This window comes from Vombatus ursinus, unplaced genomic scaffold, assembly GCF_900497805.2.
Source record: "Vombatus ursinus unplaced genomic scaffold, bare-nosed wombat genome assembly UNPS02014900.1, whole genome shotgun sequence".
Lineage (NCBI taxonomy): Eukaryota > Metazoa > Chordata > Mammalia > Diprotodontia > Vombatidae > Vombatus > Vombatus ursinus.
In genome coordinates, this window is record NW_020954678.1 from 789321 (window position 1) to 807889 (window position 18569).

The window sequence follows — 18569 nt, forward strand, 5'->3', positions numbered from 1 at the left end:
GATTGGATCTAAAACAAGTCTAGGTTATTTATACCTCCATTGAGCCCTCACTGCTTCTGGGCAATCCTGCTATGCCTTATCAGCTCACTATCCCAATCTCCACAGCAGCTCTTCCAAACCTGTCATCCCTCCTTAAACCTCCCATGGCTTCCCCTCCCTTCACCTGTTAGCTGAGAACCTTGCCTCGTATTTTACAGAAAAAAAAATCAAGACCCTTTGCCATGAACTCCCTCTTCTCCCATGTTTCTCATATCACTTGGATGTCTGCCATTATCTCCTTCACTTCTCTCACATGAAGAGGTAGGTCTGCTTCTTAGAAGGCACACCCTTCTACCTGTACAAGTGATCCCATTCTGTCCTGTCTACTCTGTTAGGCCTTCTGTCATTCCCCAATCTTTCTTATTTTTATTCTTTCCCTGTCTACTGGCTCCTTCCCCTACCACCTACAAACATGTCCATGTCTTTCTCATCCTTGATAAAAAGAGAAGATAAAGCCCTCACTTGGTTCTTCCATCCCTACTATCATATATTTCTTCTGCCCTTTGTGGCTAAACTCCTTGAGATGATCATCTACAATAGGTGCCTCTACTTTCTCTCCTCTCTCTCCTTAACCCCCTTTAATCCAGCTTCCAACCTCATCATTCCACCATAACTGCTTCCACCAAAGTTACTAGGGAGAGAGACTTGAGGCAGGCAAACTCATCAGGAAGCTATTGCAGTAATCCAGGCTTGAGGTGATGAGAGCCTGCTCGAGAGTAGAGATGGTGTCAAAGGAGAGAAGAGGGCATATTTGGGAGGTGCTGCAAAGGTGAATCGACAGGCCTTGGCAATAGTTTGGATATGGGGGGAGATGAGGGAGAGTGAGGAGTCTGGGATAATTCCTAGGTTGTGAGCCTGAGGGACTGGGAGGATGGTGGTGTCCTGTACAGTAATAGGGAAGGTAGGAGAAGGGGAAGGGATTGGGGGAAAGATAATTGAGTTCTGTTTTGAACATGTTGAGTTTAAGATGTCTACTGGACATCCAACTCAAGATTTTTGAAAAGCAGTTGGAGATGCAAACTTTGAGGTCAGAGAGATTGGAACAGGAAAGGTTGATTGGAGAATCATCAACATAGAAATGACAATTAAATCCGTAAGAGCTGATGAAATTACCAAAGGAAGTTGTATTGAGGGAGGAGAAAAGAGGGCCCAGGACAGAACCCTGAGGAATATGGTTGGAGGACATGATCTGGATGTTGTTATTGTTGTTTAGTCATTTCATCTGACTCTTCACGACCCCAGTTGGGGTTTTCTTGGCAAAGATGAACTGGAGTGGTTTGCTCTTTCCTTCTCCAGCTCATCTTACAGATGAGGGACTGAGGCAAACAGTTCCCAGGGTGACACAGCTAGTAAGTGTCTGAGGCCAGATTTTAACTTGGGAAGAGAAATCTTCTTGACTTTAGGTCCAGCACTCTTTCTGCTGTGCCACCTAGCTACCCATATGATCTAGATGAGGATCCAGCAAAGGAGACAGAAGAAGAACAGTCAGATAAGTAGGAGGAAAACCTGGAGGGAGTGATATCCTGAAAACCTAGAGGAAAGAGGGTATCAAGGAGGAGAGGGTGATCAATAGTGTCAAAGGCTGTGGACAGTAAGGATTGGGGAGAAAGAATTGAGAAGAGGTTATTGGATTTGGTGACTAAGAGATCATTAGTAACTTTGGAGAGAGCAGTTTTGGTGAAATGATAAAGTCAAAGGTCAGATTGTAGAGAGTTAAGAAGGGACGGCTAGGTGGTCCAGTGGATAGAGCGCTGGGCCTGGAGTCAGGAAGACTCATCTTCCTGAGGTCAAACCCAGCCGCATATACTTACTAAGCTGTGTGACCCTGTTAGCCTGAGTTCCTCATCTGTAAAATGAGCTAGAGAAGGAAAAGGCAAACCACCCCAGTATCTGCCAAGAAAATACTAAAGGGGACACAAAGAGTCAGACACAGCTGAAACAACTGAACAACACCGAAGAAGACAGTGAGGAGAGAAAATGGAGGCAGCTATTATAGATGACTTTTTTGAGGAGTTTGGCTACAAGAGGCAGAAGAAAACATAGGAAGAAAATTAGCAGGGATGGAAGGATCAAGTGAGGGTTTTTCCAAGATAGGGAAAATATGGGCATGTTTGTAGACAGTAGGAAATGAGCTAGTAGGGAGGGAAAGGTTGAAAATAAGTGAAAGAGTGGGGATGACAGAGGGGGCAATCTGTTGGAGGAGAGGAAATAGAATGGTATCACTTAAACAAGTAGAAGGTTTAGCCTTAGTAAGGAGTAAGACAATTTCATCATGTGAGGAATGAAGGAGGAGAGTGGCAGAAGGTGTCTGAGAAAGAGGCGAGAAGAGGGAGCTCATGGTGAATGGCCTCAATTATTTCTGTAAAATATGAGGCAAGGTTCTTAGCTGAGGGCGTGGTGGCCGGGGAGCCATGGGAGATTTGAGGAGGATTGAGAAGGTTTGAAAGAGCTGCTGTGGACAGAGGGAGAGTGAATTGATAAGGGAAGTGTAGTAGGATTGCCTAGCAGCAGTGAGGGCCCAGTTGAAGTCATGTAACATAAATTTGTAGTGGACCTGGTCAGAACAGTTGCGTGATTTTCTCCATCTTCATTCAGCTGCGTGTGTGTAGAAGTGAAGGGGTCAAAGGGTGGGAGTGTGATGTAAGGCTGAGGCTTGGGTTGGGTATAACTGGTGATATGATGAGGGAACTAGGGATTCAAGAGCGGAGGACAGTGTAGAATTGAATTGGCTCCCCAAGGAGTCAAACTGAGGAGAGGAGAAGAAAGGGGAGATGGCCTGGGAGAGAATCAGGGAGGGCGAGTCAAGGGACTGGAGGTCACAGTGTAGATGAAAATGTGGGGTTTTGTAAGGGAATGCAGAAGGAAAGCTAAAAAGCCAGTAGATTGCGGTTGGATAAGAGGATTTCAGAATTCTTGAATATGGGAGTGGTTACTTTTGTGAGTGATAGAAAGATCAAGGGTATAACCATCCCTGTGTGTGGCTGAGGTGAGATGGAGGAGTAATTTATGGGAGAAGAGTTGGTTGAAGAACTGAGTGGTTAGGATATTTGAAGGAGAATCAATATGTATGTTGAAGTCCTAGTATGATGAGTTGGGTAGGAGGAAATAATTGTAAGCTAGATATTGAGGTCATTGAGGAAGGATGGATGGGGAGTGACCTGGGGATCTGTAGACAACAGCTACCAGGATTTTTTTTTTTTTTTTTGGCTAGGCAATGGGGTTAAGTGACTTGCCCAGGGTCACACAGCTAGTAAGTGTCAAGTGTCTGAGGTCAAATTTGAACTCAGGTCCTTTTGACTCCAGGGCCCTATGCTTTATCTACTACACCACCTAGCTGCCACCCCCAACCTCTACTCCCCGGCCCCGCTACCAGGGTTTTGATTGAGTGGTAGATTTCCTGTCTCCTCCCTGGTGGGTTAAGATAGATTACGTCCAGGCTGTAGTCCAGAGAAATGGGGAGGTTAAATTCCTATCAAGAAGTCAAACTGTCTTATATACTCTAATGTTAAGAAATACTTTTTTTTTTTTTTTAAATCCAACGAATTCCCAAGTACCAATTTCAGTGATTAGGTACAATTCTCAGTCGATAATAATCATACAGAATAAACTGGGGTATCAGTTTTCAGTTTCACAGCTTTACATATGTTAACTCACTTGATCCTCACAACAATACTATGAGGTAGATGCTGTTCGTATGCCCATTTTACAGATGAAACTGAGGTAGAGGAGTTGTATTTTGTGTCTAAGGCAGAATTTGAAATCACACCTTCCTGACTCCAAGTCTTATATGCTGTGCCACCTAGCTGCCCCAGATCTTTGTATCTTAGATTTAGAGCTGGTGGCTGTTCAGTTGTGTTCAGTCTTGTCTGACTCTTCACATCCCCTTTGGGTTTTCTTGACAACGATACTAGAGCGGCTTGCCATTTCCTTATCCAGCTCATTTTACAGATAAGGAAACTGAGGCAAACAGAGCTAAATGGCTTGCCCAGGGTCACACAGCTAGCAAGTATATGAAACCAGATTTGAACTCAGGAATATGAATCTTCCTCACAACAACCTTGGATTCTATCCGCTGCACCACCCAGCTTCCCTAGACACCTCAAAGGATACTCAGTACCACCCCCTGTTTACAGATGAAGAAACTGAGGCCCAGAGAAGTTAAGGGACTTACTGAAGGTCGAACAGTGGTGAGACAAGAACTGAACCCAGGTCCTCAGACTCCAAATACAGCAATCTTTCCATCACATTACTCTAGAACTTAAAATTCCTTACTGGAAGAAGCCACTTTCCAGTTCAAGAGAAGCTGAGTCTTTTGACAGGGCAGGAAATCCTGGAAATGGAGACCTCTCGGGATGGAGGGCGTGTCTAATTTTTATAAAGGGGAGAGGATTGCTTCCCAAATCAAATGATTCTTCATTCTTCACAGCTGAGGAGAGAGGGCAGCAGAGAGCTAGATTATGAGAGTAGCCTCCGTGTAGCAATGGACCAGGAATCTTGAGACCTTGATTTTAGTTCTGGCTTTGTCCCTAAAGTGCTATGTGATGTTCTAGAAGATATTTCCCCTCTCTGGGCCGTCGCTTCCTCATCTGTAAAATAAGGGCTTTATACGAGATAATCTCTGAGGTCCCTTCTACCTGTAAATCCTATGATACAGCAATGCAGTCCAAGGGCATCTGAACAAGTGCTATGCATTAGGTCTAGGGAAGGCCAGCATTAAGGTCAAAGCCAAAGAGAAGACAGAAACACTCTATCATTGAAAGGGATTGATCTCACCCTTAGATTTATCTGTGCAATTAATACCCTTTTGGTCCCTTGGCTCTGTGCATTCCTGCCAATGACTAACATCTCACATTGGGATAGAATCAGATGCTCATTAGAAGGAAGCCCAGAGGTCTATTGTCAAAATAGAATCCCTATGTTCAGGAGTGGTCATCCAGCCCTTGCTCGAAGGCTTCTACTGGGCATCAAGAAAAAGGATCCCACTGTTTCCTGAGGCAGCTCTTTCCTTGCAAGGTTGGCACTTTAATTTTATACCTTTCAAAGCACTCATCTATTTTATCCTATTTGATCTTTACAATTCCGAAAAAGTGGATGAGACCGATATGGCTGTGTCCATTTTCTAGGACTGGAACCCATCTCCTTAATCTCAGTCTAGTTTTATTTCCCCCACACCTTATTGCCTCTGTCAGCAACAAATGGTTCATATGAAGTTTCTCCTTTTTATGTTTGATTGCTTTTGTTTTGTGCTCCAGGGTATCTTTCCAATAAATCCTCATCCCTAATACTCTATTTTTAAAAGATTAAACAGGGGCATCTGATATAGCAACAATGACTGGTTTTATGTAACATTTCATAACTTTGATCTACCCCTCTCTACAGAGAAGAAGAAGAAGAAGAAATGTGTTCCAAGATCAGTCATCTGGAACCAAATTGGTTATTCCATTTAATCCAAGTTGCATTGTTTTGATTTAGATTATTATATTAGATATATTGTGATATTATATTAGATATATTATTATATTATGTTATATGTACTGTTGGCATAGATCTGCTTTTTTTGTTCAGCCATTCCCTAATTGATGGGCATTCTCTCAATTTGCAATTTTTTGCCACAAAAGGAGTTGCTATAAATATTTTTTTTAATTATCTCTTTGGGATATGGACCTATTAGTGGTATTGCTGAGTCAAAGGGTATACAGTTTTATTGCCCTTTGAGCATAGTTCCAAATTGTTCTCCAGAATAGTTGGATCAGTTCCCACCTCCACCAACCGTGTATACATTAGTGTCCATATTTTTCCACATCCTCTCCAACATTTGTCATTTTCCTTTTCTGTCATATTAGCCAATCTGACAGGTCTGAGGTGGTGCCTCAGAGTTGTTTTAATTCGCATTTCTAATATCTGATTGATAGTGATTTAAAGCATTTTTTCATATGACTATAGATAGCTTTGATTTCTTCTTCTGAAAACTGCCTGTTCTTATCCTTTGGCCATTTATGAGTTGGGGAATGACTTGTATTCTTATAAATTTGACTCAGTTCTCTATATTTGAGAAATGAGATCTTTATCAGAGAAATTTGCTGTAGAGATTTTTTCCCCTCCAGTTTTCTGCTTTCCTTTTAATCTTGGCTACATTGGTTTTGTTTGTGCAAAACCTTTTTATTTTCTTTTTTTTTTTAATCTTTTTAATTAAATGTAATTACAACTATCCATTTTGTTTCCCACGGTCCTCTCTATTTCTTGTTTTGTCATAAATTCTTTTCTTGTCCGTAGGTCTGAAAAGTAAAATTTTCATGCTTCCCTAATTTGCTTGCTATATCACCTTTTATCTTTAAATCATGTACCTTTTTTGACCTTTTCTTGGTATGTGGAGTGAAATGTTGATCTATACCTAGTTTCTGCCGAACTACTTTTTAATTTTCCCAGCAATTTTTGTCAATTAGTGAGTTCTTGTCTCCAAAGCTTGGATCTTTGTGTTTATTACATATTATATTACTAGTCATTTTCAGTTGTGTCTTACTCTTTGTGATGCCCTTTTGGGATTTTCTTGGCAAAGATACTAGAGTGTTTTGCCATCTCCTTCTCCAGCTCATTTTACAGATGAGGAAACTGAAGCAAACAGGGTTAAGTGACTTGCTCAGAGTCATATAGATAGCAAGTGTCTAAGGCCAGATTTGAATTTGAGTTTCCTGACTCCAGGCTTGTCTCTCTATCCACTGCATCACCTAGCTACCCTTACTACTGTGTATTGTGTACCTCATCTATTTTCCTGATCCACCACTCTGTTTCTTAGCCAGTACCAGATTGTTTTGATGATTGCCACTTTGTAATACAGTTTTAAGATCTGGTACTGCTAGGCCTCCTTCCTTCACTTTTTTTTCATTGATTCTATTGATATTCTTGACCTTTTTTTTTTTAGATGAATTTTATTATTTTTCTAGCTCTATAAAATAATTTTTGGTAATAATAATAAGTAAATAAATTTAGATAGAATTGCCATTTTTATTATATTGGCTCAGCCTACCCATGAGCAATTAATTGTCCTCCAGGTTTTTAGATCTGACTTTATTTGTGCGAAAAGTGTTTTGTAATTATGTTCACATAGTTCCTGAATTTATTTTGACTGGTAGACTACCAAGTATTTTATGTTGTCTACAGTTAGCTTAAATGGAATTTCTCTTTCTATCTTTTGCTGCTGGACTTTGTTGGTAATATATAGAAATGCTAATGATTTATGTGGGTTTATTTTAGATCCTGAAACTTTGCTGAAGTTGTTAATTATTTCAGCTAGCTTTTTAATGGATTCTCTAGGACTCTCTAAGTATACCATTTTATCATCTGTAAAGAATGATAATTTTGTTTCATCATTGCTTATACTAATTCCTTCATTTTCTTTTTCTTGTCTTATTGCTATAGCTAGCATTTCTAGTACAATATTGAATAATAGTGGTGATGATAGGCATCCTTGTTTCATCTCTGGTCTTACTGGAAATGCTTCTAGCTTGTCCCCATTACAGATAATGCTTGCTGGTGGTTTTAGATAGATTCTGCTTATCATTTTAAGGAAAGCTCCATTTATTCCTGTGCTTTTTCATGTTTTCAGTAGATATACGCCAGCTCTGTATAAATACAACTACAAACCACTGTTTACAAAAATAAAGGCAGACTGAAATAATTGGAAAAATATTAATTGCTCATGGATAGGATGAGTATAATATAATAAAAATATAACACTACCTAAATTAATTTGCTTTATCAGTGGCATAGCAATCAAGCTACTTTATAGAACTAGAAAAAATAATAATGAAATTCATATCAAGGCAAAAAATGAAAGAATTTCAAGGGAAATAATGAAAAGAAGTGGGAATGGAGACCTAGCAGTGACATCTCAAATTATATTACAAAGCAGTAATTCTCAAAATAATTTGGCATTGGTTTAAAAAAAAATAGATCAATCAGTTCTATCTGTTCCAGATAAGCTTTATGACATAGAGAGGCAAAGGTATCTAGTACTTTAGTATTCAGTAAAGACAAAGACCCCAGCTACTGGGATGAGGACTAAGTATATGAAAAAAAACAAAACTGCTGAGTAAATTGGACAGCATCATGGAAAGTTTAGACCAACACTTCACACTTTTTACCAAGATAACCTACAATATAAAAGATCATTTCATCAACAAATTAGAGAATCATGGGAGGAAAACTACCTATCAGATCTATGGATAGGAGAATTCATGATAAAAAAAAAAGAGAATCACAGAAGATCAAATGAATAATTTTGATTACATAAAATTTAAAAGTTTGCACAACCATTAAAGCAAAGATTAAAAGGGAAACAATTGGGGGAAATATTTACAGGCTCTAATAAAGATCTCATTTCTAAGAAATATAAGGAACTGATTCATATTTATAAGCAATAGATCCATTCCTCAACTGATATATGGTCTAAGGTTATGAACAATCTTGGCTGTCTCTGGTCATTTAAAAAAAAAGCTCCAAATCACTACTAATCAGAGAAATACAAATAAAAATAAATCTGAGATTTCACCTCACACCCATCACAGTGGCAAAGATGACAAAAAAAAAAAAAGAAAATGATAAATGTGAGAGGGGCTGTGGGAAAATAGGTACATTGATGAATCTTTTCTTGGACCTGTAAATGGGTACAGCCATCCTAGAAAGTAATTTGTAATTATACACAAAAAGTTCATCGACAGTACATGTCCTCTGATTCACCTTTACCCAATAGGGATCAAAGAAAGAGGTAAAATTCTTTTATGTACAAAAATATTTATAGCAGCTCTTTTGGTTGAGGCAAAAACAACAACAAAAAAAGCCCTAGAAATTAAAAGGATGTCCAAAAATTAAGAAATGTCTGAATAAGTTGTATGAATGTAATGTAATGTAATATAATGGAGGAGTATTGTGCTGTATGAAATGAGGAAATAGATGATTTCAAAAATACATGGAAAGACTTGGATGAACTGATGCAGAGTGAATTTTGCAGAATAAAAAATAATTTATGCTATAATATCAATATTAGAAAAATTAACAGTTTTGAGAACTATAAAATGATGAGGAATGAAATGAGTAGAACAAGGAGAATAATTTGTAAGATACTTTCTTCTTATTCGTAAGAACAATTTTATAGCATTGGTATCAATTGCTCCTTAAAGGTTTAATCGAATTCCCTTTTAAGTCTATCTGGACAAGTTTTGTTGTTTTTCCCCTCTGAAAGTTCAGTTAAGACTTGGTTAGTTTCTCTTTTTGAGAGTGAATTGTTCAATGGTTCTATTTCTTGTTAACCTGGGTATTTTATGGTTTTGTTGATAATTATCCATTTGCTGGAATAGAATTGCACGTACTAATTTCTGATCATTTTCTTTTTTCCCCACATTTGTGAGTTCATCTTATTTATGTTTTATTTTGTCAGTTTGAGTTTCTTCTTTATTTTAAAAAAAAAATCAGCCAGTGGTTCAATATTTTTTTAAATCTAGTTCTTAGTTTTATTAACTGTGGTCTTCTTTCACATTTCACCTATTTCTCCTATGGTTTCCACTTTTTTTCTTTTGTGTTTGTTTGTAGCTTGTTAATTTGTTGATTTTCTAGATTTTACAAAATTGCACATTTAGCTCATTAATCAAGTCTCTGTTTTGTTAATATGTACTTTCAGAGATAATTTTTTTCCTGTGGTCACTGCTTTAGCTGTATCCCATAAACTTTGGTGTACTATCTCATTGCCATCCTTTTCCTTAAAACAGTTATTTGTTGTTTCAGTGGTGTATTTTCTGACCTATTCATTATTTACGACATTAAGCACCTAGTCTCCACTTAGATCTCTATCTTTTGCTTATGTTTTCCTTATTGATGATTATTTTTATTGCATCACTTGCCATGACCCAAAAGTGAGAAGGATGACATAAATCAAGATTTAAAAATATCTCAACAGGTGCAAACACAGGATGAAAATAGGATAAAATCTAATGAGGATAAAAGAAAAGTCTTTCAGTAAAGTTTGCATAATCAATTGCATAAGTACAGGATCAAACACCTGATTAAAGAGCACATCATATCAAACAATCAAACAAACCTATGAGCCAAGAGAGTGGCCGCTGAAAAAGCAAGTGCAAATGTGGTAATAGAAGTAAGGTATCCTGATCGATAGTAGTAGTAGTAACAGCAATAACAGTAGCAGTAGTAATAGTAGTAATAATAGTAATAATAATAATAACAGAAGTATTTCATTGATCTGTGATTTTGTTGATGTGCGTACTCATTCCACCAAGTTAAGGGGATGTTTACTCCAAGCATTTGAACACCTCCTCTCTTCCCCACCCCCTCAGGGCAGATGGGAATAGTTTGTTCCAATGGCCATGAAGGTGGCTAAAGCAGGTGCTGTGAAGAGTTTAGAGCTTGGTCAGACATTGAAGATGCCAAGACATTGGTGGATGTCATCCACTTTAATGACTCTGGAAGAGAAAGTGAGGTTGCCAACTTCTCACAAGTCTGCTTCACTAAATTAAATCCAATTCATGAGCAAGTCAAGACATCTCCCATCATGTCACTGGTGCTCTTCAGCAATGAAGGATGAACAGCAACTCCTTCCACCAAAGCAGCCTGCAGTCTTTCCCTATTACTTAGTAGACAGTATTTCAACATTACTTTGGCTAAAAGCCTCATTATCCCATGAGCAATGCTTTCTGTTCTGGCCAGAGACTCGGAGCATCTTCCCCTCCCAGACTGATGCTTTTGTGAAGGCAAACTAGGCCATCTTTTGCCTCATTTCTCACCTAGCCTTTAATTACTGAATGGGTGTTACCTTAGACAAACAGACCTGGGAAAGACCAGGCTTAAAAAGGCCAATGTCTCCTACTACATCCTGAGCCATCCTCAGTCATCCTGACCTATGCCATTGAACTCTGATGACTCTGGAGGAGAGAGTGAGGCTGATGACTTTGTCCACCTCTGCCTCACTCAAATCCAATTCGCTTGCAAGTCAAGACATCACCTTCCTGATGTCATCGGTCATCCTGGAGGAAAAAGGATGGACAGCAACAACAACAACAACAGTTATCCTGTGGCCTACCTGCTGATAAGTCCTTGAAATTAGGCTGATCTTCAAATAATAGGCATGATTTCTGGGCCTTCTAGCTGAGTGGGACCTGCTGAGGCTAAAGTCTCATTAGCATTGTCTTCTAGAGCCAACTCCATACCACAGTAAAGAATTTGAGTAGGACTTTAGTGGAGAAATAACAATAACAATAATTCACACTTAGACCCCAGTTGAAGATTTGCAAAGTGATCAATGGAAGCAATAATCCCATTGCACCCTGCACCCATCATACCACATCTGAGCAATGGCAAAGAGTGGCTTTATGGTGGTTGATTATTGTTGAATGATGGGTTGGTTGCTTACTTTTTTGGTTAAGTAGAAAAGTAAAACTGATCAGTCCTTTGGCCACAGAGAGGACCAAAGTACACATTTCTCAATTATTTGACTTTTTCCTTCAGCAATAGAAATTAAGCTAAGCATCTCCCCATCCCCCAACCTAAAATGATGGGATCAATAAAGCTGGGTTTGTAGCAGAACACTTGCTTAATTAAGTACTTCAAGGATCCATGATTTTGTCAGTGTATTTGACTCCTTTAAGCCACTGTTGGTAAATGGTCTTCAACAGCTGCTGTGGCCAAAAGATCCATTACCTTTCAGCCAACCCAGTGACAAGGAGCCTCTAAGAGCTTGGCAAGACCAGAGCATAGAGGTGACCTTGGATTCTCAAAAGCTGTGCCCTTAGAACATGAGCTCCATCCAGTGAGTGCTCCCCTTTGGGGCCCAGGGATAGACTGTAAGTCTGACGTCTTCAGATTAATCTGACTCATTTTAGGAAGGCTTGTAACTGGGTTGGTCACAGAGATGAGCCTCTTTAGTCTAGATAACAATGGATAGAGCTCTGGGCTTGGAGACCAGCGACAGTGATCTCCTGGCTGTTCATCAGACCAGACACTGGGCATTCTCTCTGACTGTTCCCCATGCCTCAAACTCTCTCCCTCCTCATCTCTGCCTCCTGCGTTCCTGGCTCTTTTTACGACCCAACAAAATCCTATCTTTTCTAGGAAGCCTCTCCCAACCTCTCTTATAATTGTAGTGCCTTTCCTCTATTAATTATTCCCTATTTATCTTGTATATAGTTTGTACATATTTGTTTGCTTATTGTTTCCCCCATTAGATTGTGAGCTCCTTGAGTGCAGAAACTCTTTGTATCCCTAGAGCTTAGCACAAGGCCTGCACATAGGAAGTGCTTAATAAATATTTATTAACTGACCAACTGACTGACTAGGACTTCTGTTCAAATCCAGCCTCAGACACTAGCTGTGTAACCCCGGGCAAGGCACTTCACCCTGTTCACCTCAGTTTCCTCATCTGTAAAATGAGCTGGAGAAGGAAATGGCAAACTACTCCAGTATCTTTGCCAAGAAAATCTCAAATGGGGTCACCGAGAGTCAGACACAACTGAACAACAACAAAAGTTGTAGAGTTCTTTGAATGACCACCACCCTTCCCCCCACCATGGCTCCACCCCAAGTTTCTCCCTAAAATAAAGATCTGCCTTTTTATTGCCAATATTCTCATCAGGGCATTACATGATACCACATATCGTACACCCTTGTCTCCAAAGAATTAAAAACGAGCAAAACAGAGCAATGGAGACTTGTGTGATAAGTAAGGGAAAGGTGCAACATACAACAAACAAGGAACTTCAATGAAGTAAAGGCTATCAAAAAATTAGTTGGGGGGGGCGGTGGTCCAGTTAGTGTTTTAATGAGGGATCAGATATTATAAACTCACAGAATCATGGTATTAGAGCTGGAAGGGACCTTCGAGCTTATCTAGTCCTAAGATCATAGAATAATGGCTCCTATATTTATAGTTGGATGGAATGTGGGAGACCGACTAGCCCAGCCCTCTCATTTTACAGTCGAGGAAATTAAGTTTCACAAATGGGGACCAATTTGGTCTATGGGGTCATGGAGCAGAGCCAGGACTTAGACCCAAGCCTCAACTCCAAATCCAAAGGTCATTGCTTTTCCATTAGAATCATATAGAGCTAAAGGGGACCCTTTGTTATTGCTGTTTAGTCATTTCAGTCATGCCCAGCTCTTCATGATCCCATTTGGGGTTTTCTGGGCAAAGATACTGGAATGTTTTGCCATTTCTTTCTCCAGCCTATTTTACAGATGAGAACTGAGGCAAACAGTGTTAAGTGACTTGCCCAGGGTCACAAGCTAGTAAATGTCTGAGGTCAGATTTGAACACAGTTTTTCCTAACTCCAGGTCCAGCACTCTATGCACTGTATCACCCAGCTGCCCTAAAAGGGACCTTGGAGGTCATTTTAATTCAAGTCCCTCATTTTACAGAAGTCCTGAGAGTTTAAATGACTCACCTAAGGTTAGAGGTAGTAAGTAGTAGACGTGGGTTTCAAACTCAGGTGTCTGCCTCTAAATGTACCACGCTGCCTCAGCCAAACCAAAGAGGTTTCTTTCCCAAGACCCACCAAATTTCATGTTAATAGCTCTCCCCTGTATAATCCTTTGCTTCTGACTCATGCAATTTGTGAAAGCACAAATAGATGCTGGTGGGAAGACCTGGGAGGATAATGCTGTGATTTCCTGTTTTCTATTTAAGATATCTCATGTTATTTTTCTTGTAAGAGAGGATAGGTCATAAGTCATTTTTTGACCTTGAGACTATGTTCTTAGACAAGACATTTTACTAGGCTAGTAGCTGCTTCTCCCTAAAAATCAATGAAGATTTCTCTTCATCTTTTTTAACACAAGAAAATACCTCCATCAAATGGCAAAATGCTTCAACATTAAGAATCAAACTGTGGAAAAATATTTGCATTGTAATGTGGCTAGGGCTTTTCTTCTTCATCCTCTTCATTCTCTTTTTCATTTAAGTGTGGGTAATGTTAATTTTCTTTCTATTCCAGAAAATGTCCACAATGATCTCTGGGATCCCTGTCAGTTCTAACTTTCTGTTATTCTCGAGAGGGTCATTACTGGTTGGGGAGATTAGAAGAGGCTTTCATGGGGTAGGTGGCATCTGAGTTGGGCTTTAAAAAGTGGTAGGAATTCAATAGAGGCATTCCTTGCAAAAGCATGGAGGCCATAAAGCTTGGGACACAGGCCATGGATAACCCAACTTATCTGGAGTATGGACTTTAGATTCTGGCATTAGGAATATCTATCCTGGAGAAGAGGTTCACAGTAGCTGGGTTCAAGTATTCAAAAGGCTGTCATCTGGAAGAGAGATCATACTCTCTGCTGGATCCCAAAGGGGCAAACTAGGAGCAGTATGGGTAGAGGTTGGAAGGAGATAGTTCTGGGCTGGATTCATGATGATTAGAGCTGTCCCAAACCAGAACGGACGGTCTTTGGAGGCAGTAGGTTCCTTCTCACTGGGAGCCTTCAAGCAAAGGTCAGGTAGCTATCTTGCTGATATGTTGTAGGGAGATTCCTTTTCAGTCACAGGTTGGATGAGGTGGCCTTTGAGGTCCCTTCCAGCTCGAAACAAAAACTAGCAATAATGTCTGTGCAAATGCTTGCAACACCAAGCAAGTTCATCTTTTATATCCATCTTTATGTGTAAGACTTTTGCCTTACATATAATGTCTTACACAATATAATGTCTAAGCTTGGAGCCTGGCAAAATAAGGCTAAAGGTTACCTGTCAAGTGCCCAGAATCAGCTAGGTGGCATAATAGAGTGCTGGACCTGGAGTCAGGAAGACTTGAGTTCAAATCTAGCCTCAGACACTTTCTAGCTTTGTGTCCCTGGGCATGTCATTTAACCTCTGTCTGTCTCAATTTCCACAAATGTAAAATGGGGATAATATTAGCACCTACCTTACAGGCATGTTGTGGAGCTCCAATGAGATCATAATGGTAAAGTGCTTAACACAGTGCCTCCTGGCACAAAGAAAGCACTTAATAAATGCTTATTTCCTCCTCCTCCTCCTCCCAGGATAGAGTGCAAATTTCTAGACCAATTTGAATAAATGCTGTTTCTCTAGGTCCACAGGATTTCTTCTTAAAATGAATGAAGGAATTGATCAATTCTCCTGCCCATTTCAATTCCTACATCTGGCAACAAGTTTTCCTCCAAATTCAGTATTTCTGTGATAAATAAGCATTAGAGAGAGCCCACCTACAACATTTCCTTCTCCAAATGAAAGTGACTGAAGTCATTGTCTTAAAGTTCACTGAGACCTTAAGGTGTGAGGGAGCTGCAAATCTCCGAGTCTACCACCTGTCGGATTTGGGGGTGGGAGTGGGGCTGGTGGCGCAGTTTACACTCTCGTCTGTGATCTCCTGCAGTGGCCACTGGGTGGCTCAGTGGATAGAGCACTGAACTTGGAGTCAGCTAGAACTGAGTTCGGATGTGGCCTCAAACACAGTCACAGTAGCTCTGTGACTGGGCCAGTCACAAGATTAATCTCAATGGGCCTCATGAGTAGAATTTGGATGACAATGTCATCTACCTTATAGAGTTGTAGTCAAGATTAAATGTGATAATGTATGTAAAATGTGTTACAGACCTTAAAGTTGATAGAAATGTCAAGTAGCATTATTATGATGATGATGATGATGATGATGATGATGATGATGATGATGATAGGTCCCATCTTTGAAGAGGTTGGTCAATTACTACCCACTCTTTTCAGGGGCCCTCAGGCAGTGACTGGTGGAGAAGCACGATGTCCCATTTTGGGCTCTGTGAGCATCATGACTGGTTGTGGAGTAAAGAAGGGGAAAAGGGAAGGAAGGAGAGTCTGACCCATCTCATAGGTTACCTTTGAACCTGTAGGGATTAGATTCTGCTCTTATTGGCTTTGACTATGTTTTGGAAGCATTCACAGAGTCCCAGGATATGCTGCCATTCACAGGGAATCATGAGCTCATCGTGAACAAAGGTGTGAAATTTTGTTCATGGTCTGGATTCTGAGAAGTCAGCTTTGCTGAGCCAGCATCTGGACTCCAGATGGGGGATTTCCGAAAGGACTTCCATCCCTCCCATCAGTGTAGGTTAGTGGCTGTTCAGTAACTTCTGATCTTAGAGAATTGCTTGGGGCACTGAGAGGTTGAGAGATGCGCCTGTGATCACGTTGGCTGAATGTGTCAGGCGAATGACCTGAACAAGGTTTGAATAGTGGTCTTCCTGACTTCAAGGCCAGTTCTTTACCCATCACACCATGCAACCTCTCTGATGATATCACAGGATCACAGATTTAGACTCAAGAGATCTTAGAGTTATCTTTTTGCATTTGAGGAAACTGAGGCCCAGAAAAGTTAAGTAATTTACCCTAGGGTCACACACACAACTAGTAAGTATCTGAGGTAGGATTCAAATCCAAGTCTCCCTGCCTCCCAGGCCAGCCTTCTACCCATCATGCCATGCTTTCTCTACAATGACGTCAGACAGTAAATACATGGAATTTATTAATCAGTCTATATTTATGCCTTCATTGTGAAATCACTCCGTTCAATGGTTCCAAGAACCACCATATCATCAACCTTCTCATTCTGGAACTTCCCTCTATGAAGCCAGCCCCATTTTTCCATTGGTGAGTTCCTTCTGGAGGGCCTCCATTTTGGTAATGGGCCCAAGCCAGCCTTCGTTTCCCTCCTTGTGGTACTTCTGACTCCCCGAACTTCACCATCAACTCTCTTTATCTCCCTTTTATATGTTGTTTTCTCCCATTAGAATATAAGTTCCTTGAGTGCAGGAACTGTCATTCTTTTTGCTTGTATTTGTATCTCCAGTGCTTAGCACAGTGCACATAGTCAGCTCTTAGGAAATACTTGTTGCTTTCCTGCCTGAGTCTTGGCGAGAAAGAAAGGGAGCAACAGATGATTGATACAGTGAGGAAGATAAAAGAGAAGGGGAGTTCCAGGGGTTTGAGGAGGGTGTAATAAAAATGAAATTATTCTGATCTTTGAGACCCAGTCTCAAGTGAAAAGAAGGGAGAGATCCTCCTGTTTCTTCTCTCCACTGAACCCAGCAAATTGACTCAGCTGAACCGTGCTCCCTGTTGTAGATGTCAAAGCTGGCCATTGGCTTGGTTTTGGCTGCAGCCTCCTCTCACTGCTGTGCTGTAACTGAGGAGGGTATCTCAGGTAGCCAAAGGCCAGAGAAACTGATGGCCAGATAGGGGGATTGTTTAGAGGCACATTTCTCCAATTGTTTCTGAGCCCTTTGTGAAACTCAAGATGACTCGGGAATTGAAAGATATCCCCACACTGAACAAGGGAGCAAGAAGGGGGTGATGAGTGACTCATTCTAACCACTCAGGGTGGCTTAGACCAAAGCAATCCTGTATGTATCTGCTGTTGTGGTCTTAAATCAGTTGAAGATTTGTTTTTTGTGTTTTTTTTTTCCTTCCAGGCAATGAATAATGGAAATACAACCAAACATTTCTAACATTAACCTAACTGCCTGAACAAACCTGCTTGGTCCGTTCATAAAAACAAAGGAGAACAATATCTCTGCTACTTAGATGATTTGGTCTGAGTTGTTTAGAAAGGCTCCTTTCCAATGAGAATTTCATGGCAGAGGAGAGAAATTAACAAACTCAACTCAGCAGGATTGCTGGAGAAAGGAGGATCACAGGGATTTCATATTATGATGCAATATTATCACTGTTAAAATTTAATAAACATGTTTCAAAATACAAACAAAAGCCAAGCTCGCTCTGGTGTCCCCTCCTTATTCCATCCCTTACAATACAGGGGAAAGGGCTCTTCCATAGTAGTCTATAAAAAGGCCTTTTCTTCCTCCCCATTACCCATAGTACTCCCTAATAAAGTCTGGTAGAATTTCTTTCTGCCTTTCCATCAGGAGCTTTGTGTGACATCAGAAATGGAAAAGTACCTAGCTACTGGAAATACCCCAAAGAAATAAGAACTAGCTACACACTAGTTGACATGTAGCACAAAACATCTAGAGCCTATTAGTGTCACTGGCATTGACGGTTTTTGAGTAATGTCCTCCTTGAAATTAATGCGATCTCAAATTCAAGGGGATTCTATGAAAACATCCAGGAAAGGGCTGATGTTTCAGCATGGCTGACTCCTGATGCTTGGATCCATGAGAAAGAACAGGAGCTCAGTGAATCAACTCAAGGAGTCATAGTCCAAATACATCTTACATGCTGGCCGCATTTGCAGAAGTCTCACCACCACCAAGCCACACACCCTGAAATGAGAAGATAAGAACAGTAGGTCAGAGGACAAAGAAGCAAATCACAGTCCAGAACCTTCTGGAAGATGAGTTGCCTCCTTATAAATGGATTGGCCGTAGCCCAGGAGGAGATTAACAACCAAGGACATGCAGGTCAGGATAGAAGTTGATGGAGTAGAACTCTAGCCAGCACAGCTACGTGGGCTGATAGTCAGCTGGTGTTGGGGACCTTGCCTGGTGGAGAGCAGGTGATGTAAGGCAGCCATGCTCAAGGTGGGCAGAGCGGGCC

General features: G+C 40.4%; 1 long non-coding RNA gene across 2 annotated transcripts in view; it reads left to right on the forward strand.

The window, feature by feature from the left end:
- The window catches only part of LOC114028908, a 25542-nt gene extending 7243 nt beyond the window's left edge, over positions 1-18299 (forward strand). Inside the window, exons 3-4 of one of the 2 annotated variants that reach the window (XR_003567422.1) lie at positions 15951-16125; positions 17486-18299. This is a non-coding gene — a long non-coding RNA (uncharacterized LOC114028908). The remainder of the gene's footprint in view (positions 1-15950; positions 16126-17485) is intronic. The other variant, XR_003567423.1, reaches the window with a different exon arrangement.
- The last annotated feature ends 270 nt before the right edge of the window (positions 18300-18569 follow it).